General features: G+C 46.7%; 1 protein-coding gene across 9 annotated transcripts in view; it reads left to right on the top strand.

Annotated features, from left to right (window-relative positions):
- Nucleotides 1–13,375, top strand: part of ncoa1 (nuclear receptor coactivator 1) — a 40,120-nt gene that overhangs the window by 1,060 nt on the left and 25,685 nt on the right. For 3 of the 9 annotated variants that reach the window (XM_078093009.1, XM_078093010.1, XM_078093012.1), the window contains one exon: nucleotides 1,363–1,443. The exons of 4 other annotated variants lie outside the window; for them this stretch is intronic. The gene's annotated coding sequence lies outside the window, so the exon portion shown is untranslated. Of the gene's footprint in view, nucleotides 1–1,362; nucleotides 1,444–4,959; nucleotides 5,121–8,680; nucleotides 8,767–13,375 lie in introns of those variants that run through there. 2 more of the 9 variants (XM_078093014.1, XM_078093013.1) reach the window with 2 other exon arrangements.

Genomic DNA, 13,375 nt, shown 5'->3' with positions numbered 1-13,375 from the left:
GTTGACCCCGCGACGGTAAACCGCACAAGTGCAGGTTATTTTGAGGCACAAAGCGCGTGTGTTGTGGAAAAATATATTTCTATGTAGAGCCGTGACGCGTGGAGAGATGAGGATATTCTTAGAATAAAGGGGAGAACTCACATATTTACCTCCCATCCGAAAGTCCTATTCTCTTTATTGGTAAATCCTCCCCAGCCGCTTTCAAATTGACAGCTTTATTATTCTTTATTATTATTCAGCAATTTGCTAAAGTGCTTCTTCGACCCTTCTGTGGGCAATCTTTAGCTCGCCCCTAGCGCCTTGACAGGCTGATATATTTTACAAATATTACTTGGTACATTCTATATTTCCCAAATCACAAATATTGACAACATTTATAAATTAAATTATCTCTTTTTTGGCCTTAAGGAGGTGCCCCCAAGTGGGGCGACGCCCCTTTATTGGCTAGCCGCCACTGAATTCTGATGACAAAAGTTTTTATTTCTTTAAACAACGGCACCAATTATTAGTTGCAAACAGCTTCAACCAAGCTTAAATATATATGTAATCATAATATTTTTGGTTCATTTACATATTAATGAAGGTTAAGATCAATGAACCGTGTCATATAATAAGAAAGATCTTTGCGGCACGGTATCTAGCATTTGGTGGCATTTATCGGTGCAACATGGCTGCTTCTCTACAGGACCGTATACCGCCAGTATCACAGAGTATTTCGGAGTATTTCGTCGACCTTCAGGTGAAGCTGGGGCCAGTGATCCGGGGCCACGCCGTGTCACAGCGGACTCTGCGAAGAGGCTCGTTCTAAGCTAAAGAAAACACAAGGCTTTGTTAGTCTCAGGTTTTTATAAAGAAAACATAGCTATGAATATTGCATTCCTTTTCTGCAAATAGATCCCCCGTAAGGATACACATTTTCCCTCCCTAGAGGAGGGATGTGACGTGCTGTGTTGGTATGATTTTGGCGGGGTAGAAAAGGAAACTGTTTGATAATAAGGCGCTTAGAGCATCTGTGATCTGGCTTTTGTGTGTTAATACCGATGAAACACAAACCAGAGAAGTTTTGGGTGAAGTCTGGACTTATGGCGTAATCTGTGTTTGTTTGTTTACCATGTTCCAAATTTTCATATTTTCCATTTTAAATTGATGTCTTTTGCTATTGCACGTTTATTGTCACGGACCAATTCCTTGTAACATACTTGCCATTGCTGATTATGATTGTGTGCTACAAAAGTTCTGCCTCCAACATTTGGACAAAAATCTTGTAATCAGACTGAAACAACATAAATATGTTTTGTTTACAATACAAAGGAAAATGTATTTGAGTATAATCCATTTCAACATGTTAACGCTTTCTTTTAGGCTTTCTATTGGCTGCGTTCAGAATTGTGATGCAAAGCAACTGCAGCAACAACAACTCAAAGCTATTTCAGGTTATGAGAGGTGAGGTCAGTTATTTATTTTATTTATTTTTATATATCTATTATATTTTATTTTATTTATTTATTTATATAAGCTAGGGCAGTCTTTTTCAACCAGTGTGCCGCGCGAGGCTGTCAGGTGTGCCGTGAAAAAAAATATTTTTTTACATACTGTCACTTCATTGGTGAAAAAAAAAAGAGCCTGTGTGTGTGTGTCGTCGCGCTGTTGGTGGTATGAAGGCTCAATACTCCCCTCTGCCTATGGGTGGCGGTACGCAGCATAATTAATAGGCAGATTTGCTGAGGTGACAATTTAAAAAATGCTTCTGCGTTTGCGTCTGCGTCGTTGCGTCGACGCACTCGTTTCAATTCATGCTTCTAAAAGTCTTGCGTGTGTTGCAGAGCACCGCCAGAACAAAAGGCGGAGTGACGTGTTTTTGTTGAAGACGACCTAGAGAGTCACGTCTATTTATTTATTTGTTTATTTATTTATCATAGACTTTTTTGCCCCGTGCATCGCCACTGTTGCTTTTCATCGCGGACATATTTGTCCCGTATTTTCCTCCACAACTTTGTGCACCTCTCGACCGGCAAACCGGCGTTTGCGGCGATCTCCCTCCGTGAATCCAACCCGCTTCTACAACCCGCCAATGACTGCTTGTATAAGCGGTCATATTTGCGCATTTCCTACGACAAAAGTTCTTAAATCTGATCCGTTCTCTCGTAAACATTCTTCGTTTTAATAATGGCGGTATCGGGCTATGAAAGCGGAAATGTGAGACTCCGTAAAGGACATAGTTAGCAGACCAATCACAGCCTGGTGCGCTGCGGGAGGCTTGCGTTGCTGACGTAGGCCTAGAAAAATGGTTCGACACACGCAAGGAGGTGTGAAAAGCGACGCAAGGGACACGCAAGGGGGTCTTGCGTCTGCGTCGCTCTGAAAACACAGAAGCATAAACTAGGCTTAAGAGATACCTGGGCATAAAGCCTGTGGCATCTTGGCATTTAGGATGACGTTAAGTTTAATAAAACACAACAAATAGAACACGCGTTTCCCTGATTTCTTAGAGTATATTATGCTCATGCTGAAACTATGTTTGGGATTGATTTTCATATAATTTCCGGTTGTTGGTGTGCCGTGAGATTTTTTTATGTGTCTCAAGTGTGCCTTGACGCAAAAAAGGTTGAAAAACACTGAGCTAGGCAAATCTTTGCTTTAGAAAATGTATGGTGGGTGAATAATCAGACATTACAGCTATCTCAAACAGTGGAAAAATGACCACACAGTGTTCTTAATATAAAGGTTTGTTTTGTGTAGTCCTGTGAATCATATTTTCTTTTATTATACATTTATATTAAATTATGTTGCAACTGACTGCTTCGTTTTGCCTGATGGTAGATGATAGTTTGTGGAGTGTCGGTCCTGCACGCTTATTTTCCATGTTGGAGGTCCGTGCGTTCTAGCGGGGCCTCTTTAGGGTGAGATGGAGCCCAGATAAGGGCCCGGATATAGAGTTCAGTGTGGGCCTCACTTATTTGGTTTAAAGTTTGCCACTCCTGCTGGCTCTCTTAATACAACCTTAAACGTAAACAACAGAACAAGACCATTATAGTAATGAAGTAAAAAATTATCAAAATTCTCGTATTTCGGATCAGACGATGCAGCAAACGCATAGCAATCAATGGCGGATCAACTTCATCTACACCCCAAATTCAAATGTGATAAGAAGAACAGATGTGGACCGTTAGCCAGATCTCGTTCCTCCTTGGTTTCCTTCTTCTCTCCACTAAAAAGAGAGTGTCTGTGCATACTAATGAGGACGTGGAGGCAGATGAGGCCGTTGGATGTTGTTGCTGCTTGATGATTAGTGTCGAATCCAAGTGGCTAATACTCTTTTTTTTTTGTGCAGGCAATAGGGATTCCCTTCTACTAGCCCCACACACGGGGATGAGGGCAAACAGTTTGGAGTGGGAGCGCTCCTACCTCGCTACGCTGTGTATCTGTATGAGAATGAGCAGCCATTTTAGCACTCGGCACTGCTGCAGCTTTGCTGCCACTGTCACAGCCTTCCACTGCTGGAGTACGTTTCCATTCCTGTTTGTTTTGAACCCCCCCTCCTCTCAGACGCACACACCACCCCCTCCACCCTGTCCTCGAGGACACCTGCAAACCTGCCTGTGAAAGTCTCACAGTGATGTGTTTAACTGAGGGTCGGAATAGTGGCAGATACGGACCAGCGTTGTCCAGAGGGGTCATGTAGGCTCCCCTGTCACACTGGCTGGCCCCTTCTATCGATGGGATGGTTGCGTATGAACATCGCAGCGTGTTGTATGAGCTAGCTTAGCTATTCAGCACCAAGACTTGAGACATGACCTGTATCTCTCCCTCGTGCTCTCCTAATTTAATATAGGATGGCATGTCGTGCTCCGGTGAATAATGTCAATCTCTTGGATGGATGAGTCGATGCACGCAGAGATTTTCGATGGAGGTGTTGAACTATTGTGCATGGATGCGGTGACGGGACATAATCAGGAGCTTGCCTTGATGTCCGAGGACACTAATAGAAGTGTGTAGAGTAGTTGGAGTATTTAAGACTGAAAAAAAGAAAACTGGAAACAACTTATGGTGATGAGTCATTTCCAGTTTTTAGAGCAACCATGAAGCAAAAGCTGGAGCGTTTTGTCAGGACCTGATTGCTCTTCATAAGCGTGATGTATGGGCATGTTTCTGTTAGCTGTTAGCAAATAGTTGTTTTTTTTAATCTTAAACGCCAAAGCCTTGATTTATTTCAACTTTACTACTTGGATTGTTACCAGTCTTGATGATCCCCGGAAGATGTAACTTGATGACTTTGTTCTTCTTGTCTTCTGCTTGCGAGTCCCTCAGGTGTGTTTAAAAATAATAATATATAGCAGTAGCGGACCGCGGTTGATCTGTACGGATCCTCCCCCAATATATACGTTTTTTTACTCGTATTTTGTGAGTCAGATCTGAAGCGTAACCTGTAATGTTATTTGTAACATTGTAAGCCCGGTGAGAAGCATGTTGTGTGAGCGTGTGTTTGCAGAGGAAGCGGACAGCATTCAGGCTGCTCTGAACAGGCCTGTTTATCACTGAGACGTGACCCTAAACTTTGCCCTCGCTGGCCCCTGTACACACGCTTTTCATGTGCACACCAACTGAAAGAAAAACACAGATTCCGCGTGAAGTAGAGCGCGGTGGTGCCGGCTGCGTTTCTGCTTTCATTTTTTAGAAATGTGTGTGTGAGACGTAAAAGTATCACAAATTGGAGCATTTACTTAAAATAAACAGTACTCCAGTTTTTCGGACCATCTTTGATCGCGGGTGCTCCGATCACCCCATTGTTTGGGGCCGACCTCGGTGCTTTGGAATATAATAGTAAAACCTGCACGGTTCTCGTTTTCCGTGACTCTATAATCCAGCGTTTCCCGTAAATGATCTACCGCCGAGGCAGATCCGACACGTTTCACTATAAGCTGCGGTCAACTCTGAAAAATCCGCCCTTGCGCTCTGCAGCACCCCTCAGCGGACCTTGTCGGCTTCCCGGCACTGCACCCGAAATCCTCGCTGTGCCCCTGTCTCCTTCGGGGGAGAAGGGCCTCCCTGCACGGCTGTCCTCATGCTCGGCGCGAAGCGGTTGTTGACGTGTTTGAAGAGCAGGCGAGAAAGCAGAGGAAGTGAGTATTGATTTATAGATTGCAGATCAGGACCAATGCACCAGGCGCTCAAACGGTTTACAGCGAATATCTATGAGCTCTTCGTTTCTGCAAAGGAACACGTCCGCTCTGGGACGGGTTCGTCCCTCGACTCCGGCGAGTGAGATGACAACATGCAAACTAAATGGACGTCCTTCAGCCCGAAGGAAAGGATGAGAAGAGCCGCGCCTTCCCCAGCCGTCAGAGCGGTGGCCTACATTGTCATCTTCTAGGGGGGAAAAAAACAGAAAGGGCTTACGCCACAAACTGTGTGAATTTTTGAGGGAAGGAGAAAAGGTAAAGATGAATGAGGGAGGAATAGAAGATACGGGCAAACCAGAGCCTCGGGAACCAGAGCAAGAAACATTCTTGTTGTTGCGATTAAAGAGTCGATTATTCCGAGCAAGATCAGCCCACAGAAGAGTGAAACCGTAGTGTTGTCTTTCCTGTGTGTACTGTACTGTATGTGGTGGAGTTCTAACTTCCTAAGTTCTAAGAACTTTCACTTTTAGGGACGTAGTCCTGATGTGTCTGTGCCAAAGGGGGGGGACGCTATTGAGTTAATGAGCGGAAGCTTAGCGGCTGTGGGCACCTCACCTAGGATGGGAAGTGATCAGTGTGTAATAAACTTATGGCGGTGTTCACACCTCTTGTGAAGCGGAGCTTGAAGGCGTTTATGTGCCTGGGTTTTAAATGGGTGGCCGTTGACGTAATTCCACACGTTGCAGTGCAAACTGCAGGCAGAAGCACTCACGGTTGTTTTGCACATTTGCAATTTTTGCACTTAAGAATGCCTCAATCTCACTCAGCAGAGGAAGGCCCCTAAAGCGCCAGTTTTCTTAATTCGTATTACATTTGGCTTGCCTAGACAACCAGACAAAATCTAATATCACAGTTAGAAGACAAATTATCTCGTTATCTGTTTGGTTCCGGCCACTTTGTTGATCTCCAAAAATCAGTGACGTGTCTTATTATAAATTATCATTCCTCCATCAGTTTGAAAAAGCAATTACTGGTCCTAAAGGGATCCCCCTGGTGTCATGGTTTTTCTTTCAGTGGGAACTGTATTTCAAATTCAGCATTTAGATGTATTCATTTTTCATGTGACGCTACGATGAAGTATTTATTTATTTTTTCACGACTGATGCAAGGGTGAAGTAGCTTTCTCTGATCAAGGCTACGTGAAGAATGCTCTAGAAGAGCTGCCACACCAAAACATCGATTACCTCGCACCCTCACCTCCCCATCTCATCTGAAAGGTACTTAAATACAGATAACACTAATCAGGAATCAGGAAACATTTATTAGCCAAAATATGTCAAACATACAAGGAATTTGTCTTGGCGGTTAGTGCGCGACAGTAGACAGACAAGACAACAGTGCACAGGTAATAAAATAAAGTGGAATGAAATGCTAATGCAATGGGTTAGTAAGAATAAGGCTAAGGCTATGGGTTAGTAAAAAACAAGGGAATAAAGTTAAACAAATTTTAAATATTAAAAAGTTAAAAAGAAAAGTATTAAGCATAAAGTGCACTAACAAACAAGTAACTGACAAGTGACAAAGTGATGAATTGCAGTTAAAGTGGCATGTGCGGTATGAGGGGGAGTGACCGGTGGAGTGTTATAGTCAGGCAGTGGGGGACCGGGCTCTGTTGATGAGCCTGACTGCCGACGGGAAGAAACTGTTCGTGTGGCGGGAGGTCGTAGTCCTGATGGACCTCAGCCTCCTGCCAGATGGAAGGGGCACAAACAGTTTAATGTGCAGTTCAAATCCAGCTCACTGCTACACATTGAGATGTTGTTTGTGTGTTGTTTTCCACATTGTGCAGCAGAGTCCTGGCAGACACTCCTGCATTGATGGATTTATTCTGATGTTGCCTATACATTTTTGCGACGCAATTGGCTTGTCTCCACCTGGTGGAAATATTGGTGACAGGTAAAATGGAAATACGACGTGATGCATGAAAAGCTCACATGAACAATGCCCAGTGGCAGTTGATTGTGGGGGAAGTGTCTGACTAGAGCGCTGCTCCCCGCGATGGGGACCAGCCAAAATGTCTTTTTAGTTGCGTTTATCCTTTTATAGGGGTCTGTGCTAGAGCCGAAGATTGCGGCTTCCAGTCCATTTTAAATTATCCTAATTGGCACGGCTGTAGATGTCACGAAAAAGAACACGTTGGGTTTGCGGGAGTATGAGACCTCACCAGTATCCACTGTGTACTCTCGTTGCCGTCGATCCGTATACGGAATGTGCACCCTGATTTGCTGCAGAGCAGCACACCAATGGCATCGTTGTGGCTGGAAGGACAAAAAGCACTGAGTGTCCTGCGAGTCCTGCGCGTCGATGCTTGGATGCGGGCTGAAGCCTTGCAGCCTTTTGACCTGCAACGGGTGTTTCTACACCGGCGTTGCGACTGTTCACATCTGTTTTTAGAGGATGCTGTTACCTACTAGTCCTAGTAGTAGTTATTGTACGCAGCCAAAACTCTTTATAAACACCTGTGTAAAAGCAGGTGTCTGATAGGTGTGGGGTTTCTCAGAAGTTTATTTTTATTAACATTATTTTTTTAACTGTAATTAAAGACCAGAGTTGCAAAGAACTGCTGGAAAATGGGAGTTTCCGGCAACAGATTGGAGCATTTACGAGCGGTGGTTACAGGACTCTGCAGTCGACATTCTGTGAGGATGTTGCAAACCTGATTTACAGGAAGAACTCTGCAGTGGAGACTACTGCTTAGGACCGTTCTGTGAGGAAGCCGGTTTGTTTGGCTGACAATTTCTTCCCATGAACTGAAGCATAGAAGAGACTGCTGCCTGAGGTCATGTGGCCAGTTTAGGGACAGGTTTTCTTTTTTTTTTTTTTTCGCGTTGGCCATTTGGTACCGGGCCCCACAGAAATAATAAATCACTTTTTTCACTTTTCTTTCTGACAAATGTTTTATTTTAAAAACTACATGCGCTTGTCCCCTCTTCACACATTTCCCAAGCGTCACATCAGCTCAGCCCTGATGGACACATGCACGCTCCCACCAGCTCAGAGAAAGCGCATGCAACTCTACCCTCTCTCCCTTCCCGTTTTTTTTTATCCGCCACACCTTCAAGAGCGGTCCGCAAAATACTGTCTAACATGAAACCGGTCTGTAAGGCAAAAAAGTTGGGGGCCGGTGACCTAGTGCATGCAACAGGTAAGAGCTTACCAAATACTTACACAAATACAAACGCTGAACGTATTGTTCAATATTCGGACATGACCCCCGATCATTGAGGTGGGCGGGGGGGTAGCAGCCCTGTGTTACTTGTTCATGTATTTGTATACAGGCTTTAGTGTGAAGCATCGATCCGATCAACTGTCCTCTGATAATAGGACACTGGTATTCCTTCCCCCCCCGGCGCCCTTAATGCAGTTTACTGAGGCGTGGTTTTCACAAGCCAGCCGGTGCACGACCTTTTGGCCTTTTTTATCTGGCGAGTAAATATGCATTAAAGAGAAACTGGTTGGGTGACAAGCAGTTTCTCTTTAATGCTCGTTTCTCCACACGCCAATCGTACTCTGTCGAATAATGTGGAGGAGGGATGCTGTGTCTGCTGCGCTCCGTTCTTCTTTAACCCCAGTTTGAGAGCCGTTGGTGAGTAACTTCTCGGTTTCCTCCAACTCTGTACTTGGATTTCTTCCATTGAACTTGATTTTGAGAGCCTAAAGACGTGATGCTGTTCATTTTCTTTTCTTTTTAAGATGCATTGTAACCTAATTGGAGCTACCAGTCTTTGTCTGCACGGTGAATTACACTTTTGGTTCCTCTCAGCCTATCGTACTGTGTTTAGATAGTTTGATGGAGGTGAAGCAGACTTTTTATAATATATGTATTATACGTATATTATGCGTAAACAGCATTGAACATCAAGAGTTTAGATAAAGCGTAACAAGTAACAATTCATGTGTTTGTTCAATATTACCTAACAAACTAAACAGTGACACAGGATTAGGATACATGCTGTCAGTGCACGTGCCAATACTATATATATTATATATAAACAGGTCTGTCCTCTGTAGGAACACTAGACCGAGGGCTGCATAATAATAATTAGATATTTATGGGTTTTTATCTATTGCCGTATTGGTTTTCAGGAATCAGGATCAGGAATCAGGAAACATTTATTGCCAAAATATATCAAACATACAAGGAATTTGTCTTGGCGGTTGGTGTGTGACAGTAGACAGTGTAACAATAGACAACAAGATAGCAGTGCACAAGTAATAAAATCAAATAAAGTAAAATGCTAATGCAATGGGTTAGTAGAATAAGGCTATGGGTTAGTATAAAACAAGAAAATAAAGTTAGAGTTAAAATTTAAAATATTAAAAAAGTTAAAAAATATTAAGCATAAAGTGCACTAGCGAACAAGTAAAGTGACGAGTGACGACAAAGTGAAAAATTACAGTTAAGGTGTGGTACAGTGTGAAGGGGAGTGACCGTTGGAATGTTATAGTCAGACAGTGGGGGACCAGGCTCTGTTGATGAGCCCGACTGCCGACGGGAAGAAACTGTTCGTGTGGCGGGAGGTCTTAGTCCTGATGGACCTCAGCCTCCTGCCAGATGGAAGGGGCACAAACAGTTTTTGTCCGGGGTGAGTGGGGTCGGCCAAGATCTTTTTAGCTCGCTTCAGAGACCTGGAAGCGAACAAATCCTGCAGGGACGGCAGATTGCAGCCGATCACCCTCTCTGCAGAGCTGATGTTCAGCTCCCACTTGAGGTCATGGGTGATGATGGAGCCCAGGAAACGGAAGGAATCCACAATAGTAACGGGGGAGTCACACAGGGTGATGGGGGAGGGTGGGGCTCTGTTCCGCCGGAAAGCCACAACCATCTCCACTGTCTTTAGAGCGTTGAGCTCCAGGTTGTTCTGGCTGCACCACGACACCAGATGTCCCAGGACTCCCACCTGTAGGCGGACTCATCCCCACCAGAGATCAGTCCAATGAGGGTGGTGTCATCCGCAAACTTCAGGAGCCCGACGTACTAGTGACTGGAGGTGCAGCTGTTGGTGTACAGGGAGAAGAGTAGAGGGGAAAGAACGCAGCCTTGGGGGGAACCGGTGCTGATGGTCCGAGAGGCTGAAGCATGTTTCCCCAGCTTCACATGCTGTTTCCTGTTAGACAGGAAGTCTGTGATCCACTTGCAGCTGGAGTCGGGCACGTGCAGCCGGGAGAGTTTGTCCTGCAGCAGAGACGGGATGATGGTGTTGAAGGCAGAGCTGAAGTCCACAAACAGGATCCTGGCGTAGGTTCCTGGGGAGTCCAGATGCTGGAGGATGTAGTGGAGGGCCATGTTGACAGCATCGTCCACAGACCTGTTGGCTCTGTAGGCGAACTGCAGAGGGTCCAGGAGGGGGTCAGTGAGGGACTTCAGGTGGGTCAGGACTAGCCGTTCAAAATACTTCATGACTACAGAGGTCAGGGCGACAGGCCTGTAGTCATTGAGTCCTGTGATCCTGGGCTTCTTGGGAACAGGGATGATGGTGGAGGCCTTGAAGCAGGCTGGTACGTGGCATGTCTCCAGGGAGGTGTTGAAGATGTCTGAATTAATGAACATCCATCCATCCATTTTCAACCGCTTATCCGGGGTCGGGTCGCGGTGGCAACAGCTCCAGCAGGGGACCCCAAACTTCCCTTTCCTGGGCCACATCTACCAGCTCTGACTGGGGGATCCCAAGGCGTTCCCAGGCCAGTGCAGAGATATAATCTCTCCACCTAGTCCTGGGTCTTCCCCGGGGCCTCTTCCCAGCTGGCCGTGCCTGAAACACCTTCCTAGGGAGGCGCCCAGGGGGCATCCTCACCAGATGCCCAAACCACCTCAACTGGCTCCTTTCGACGCAAAGGAGCAGCGGCTCTACTCCGAGCTCCTCGCGAATGGCTGAGCTTCTCACCCTATCCCTAAGGGAGACGCCAGCCACTCTCCTGAGGAAACCCATTTCGGCCGCTTGTACCCGTGACCTAGTTCTTTCGGTCATGACCCATCCTTCATGACCATAGGTGAGAGTAGGAACGAAGATTGACCGGTAGATCGAGAGCTTTGCCTTCCGGCTCAGCTCTCTTTTCGTCACAACGGTGCGGTAAAGCGAGTGCAATACCGCCCCCGCTGCTCCGATTCTCCGGCCAAACTCACACTCCATCTTCCCCTCACTCGTGAACAAGACCCCGAGGTACTTGAACTCCTTCACTTGGGGTAAGGACACATTCCCTACCTGGAGTAGGCAATCCATCGGTTTCCTGCTGAGAACCATGGCCTCAGATTTAGAGGTGCTAATCCTCATGCCGACCGCTTCACACTCGACTGCGAAACGCTCCAGTGAGAGTTGGAGGTCACAGACGGAAGATGCCATCAGGACCACATCATCTGCAAAAAGCAGCGATGAGATCCGCAGCCCCCCGAACTGTAGACCCTCCTCCCCCCGACTACGCCTCGATATCCTGTCCATGAAAACCACAAACAAGATTGGTGACAAGGCGCAGCCCTGGCGAAGGCCAACCCCCACCGGAAACGCCTTCGACTTACTGCCGAGCACCCGAACACAGCTCTCGCTTTGGGCGTACAAGGATTGGATGGCCCCAAGCATGGACCCCCTCACCCCGTACTCCCGCAGCACCTCCCACAGTATCTCTCGGGGGACCCGGTCATACGCCTTCTCCAAGTCCACAAAACACATGTAGACTGGATGAGCATACTCCCAAGCCCCCTCTATGATCCTGGAAAGAGTGAAGAGCTGGTCCGTTGTTCCACGACCAGGACGAAAACCGCATTGTTCCTCTTCAATCCTTGGTTCGACTATCGGCATAACCCTCCTTTCCAGCACCTTAGAGTAGACTTTACCCGGGAGGCTGAGTAGTGTGATACCCCTGTAATTGGCACACACTCTCTGGTCCCCCTTTTTGAAGAGGGGTACCACCACCCCGATCTGCCACTCTTTTGGCACTGTCCCAGACTTCCACGCAATGTTGAAGAGGCGTGTCATCCAAGACAACCCCCCAACACCCATTGCTTTTAGCATCTCTGGACGGACCTCATCAATCCCCGGGGCTTTGCCACTGCGGAGTTGTTTGACTACCTCAGTGACCTCCACCAGGCCAATTGACGATGATCCCTCCTCCGCCTCCAGCTCCGCCTCTACCAAAGAGGGCGTAGTAGTTGGGTTCAGGAGTTCCTCAAAGTGTTCCTTCCACCGCCCGATAACCTCCTCAGACGCGGTGAACAGGGTCCCATCCTTACTGTACACAGCTTGGATGGTTCCCCGTTTCCCCCTCCTGAGGTGCCGGATGGTCTTCCAAAAGCACTTTGGTGCCGACCGAAAGTCCTTCTCCATAGTTACCCCGAACTCCTCCCATACTCGCTGCTTTGCCTCCATCACGGCAGAGGCTGCTGCCCTTCGAGCCTGTCGGTACACTGCAACTGCCTCTGGAGTCCCACCGGATATCATAACCCGGAAGGCCTCCTTCTTCAGTCGGACGGCTTCCCTGACCACCGGTGTCCACCACGGGGTTCGAGGGTTACCGCCCCTTGATGCACCTAAGACCTTGAGGCCACAACTCACCGCCGCGGCTTCAGCAATGGAGGTTTTGATCATAGACCACTCTGGTTCAATGTCCCCTACCTCCACAGGAATGTGAGAGAAGCTCCGCCGGAGGTGTGAGTTGAAAATCTTTTGGACCGGGGCCTCCTCCATACGTTCCCAGTTCACCCTCACTACACGCTTGGGTTTACCGGGTCTGTCCCGAGTCTTCCCCCATCCTCTGACCCAGCTCACAACCAGATGGTGATCAGTTGACAGCTCTGCCTCTCTCTTTACCCGAGTGTCCAGAACATGTGGCCTCAGATCAGACGATACGATTACAAAATCAATCATTGATCTTTGGCCTAGGGTGCTCTGGTACCACGTACACTTATGAACATCCTTATGTTCGAACATGGTGTTTGTATGGACAATCCGTGACTGGATAATACTAATGAACATTATTTCTTTTAAAATGTGGGACTGTTTAGCCTCTTATAAGACGGTGAATAAACCCAGACTCCAACCTGGGGAAATGAAACCACACTTTTTAATACTCCAAAAGTTTAGATTTCAGAACGTCCAGAAGTGAAGCTAGAAATCGTGTTAGAATACTTACTTCTCCTACTCCCACAGGAGGTGAACCCACCAGCTGAGACCAAAAGGGAAATCGATGCGTCAGCCACTCTT

The sequence above is a fragment of the Gasterosteus aculeatus genome, chromosome 18 (assembly GCF_964276395.1).
Source record: "Gasterosteus aculeatus chromosome 18, fGasAcu3.hap1.1, whole genome shotgun sequence".
NCBI classification, from domain to species: Eukaryota; Metazoa; Chordata; class Actinopteri; order Perciformes; family Gasterosteidae; genus Gasterosteus; species Gasterosteus aculeatus.
The sequence above is the reverse complement of the archived record's forward strand: the minus strand, read 5'-3'. Positions and strand labels throughout refer to the sequence as shown.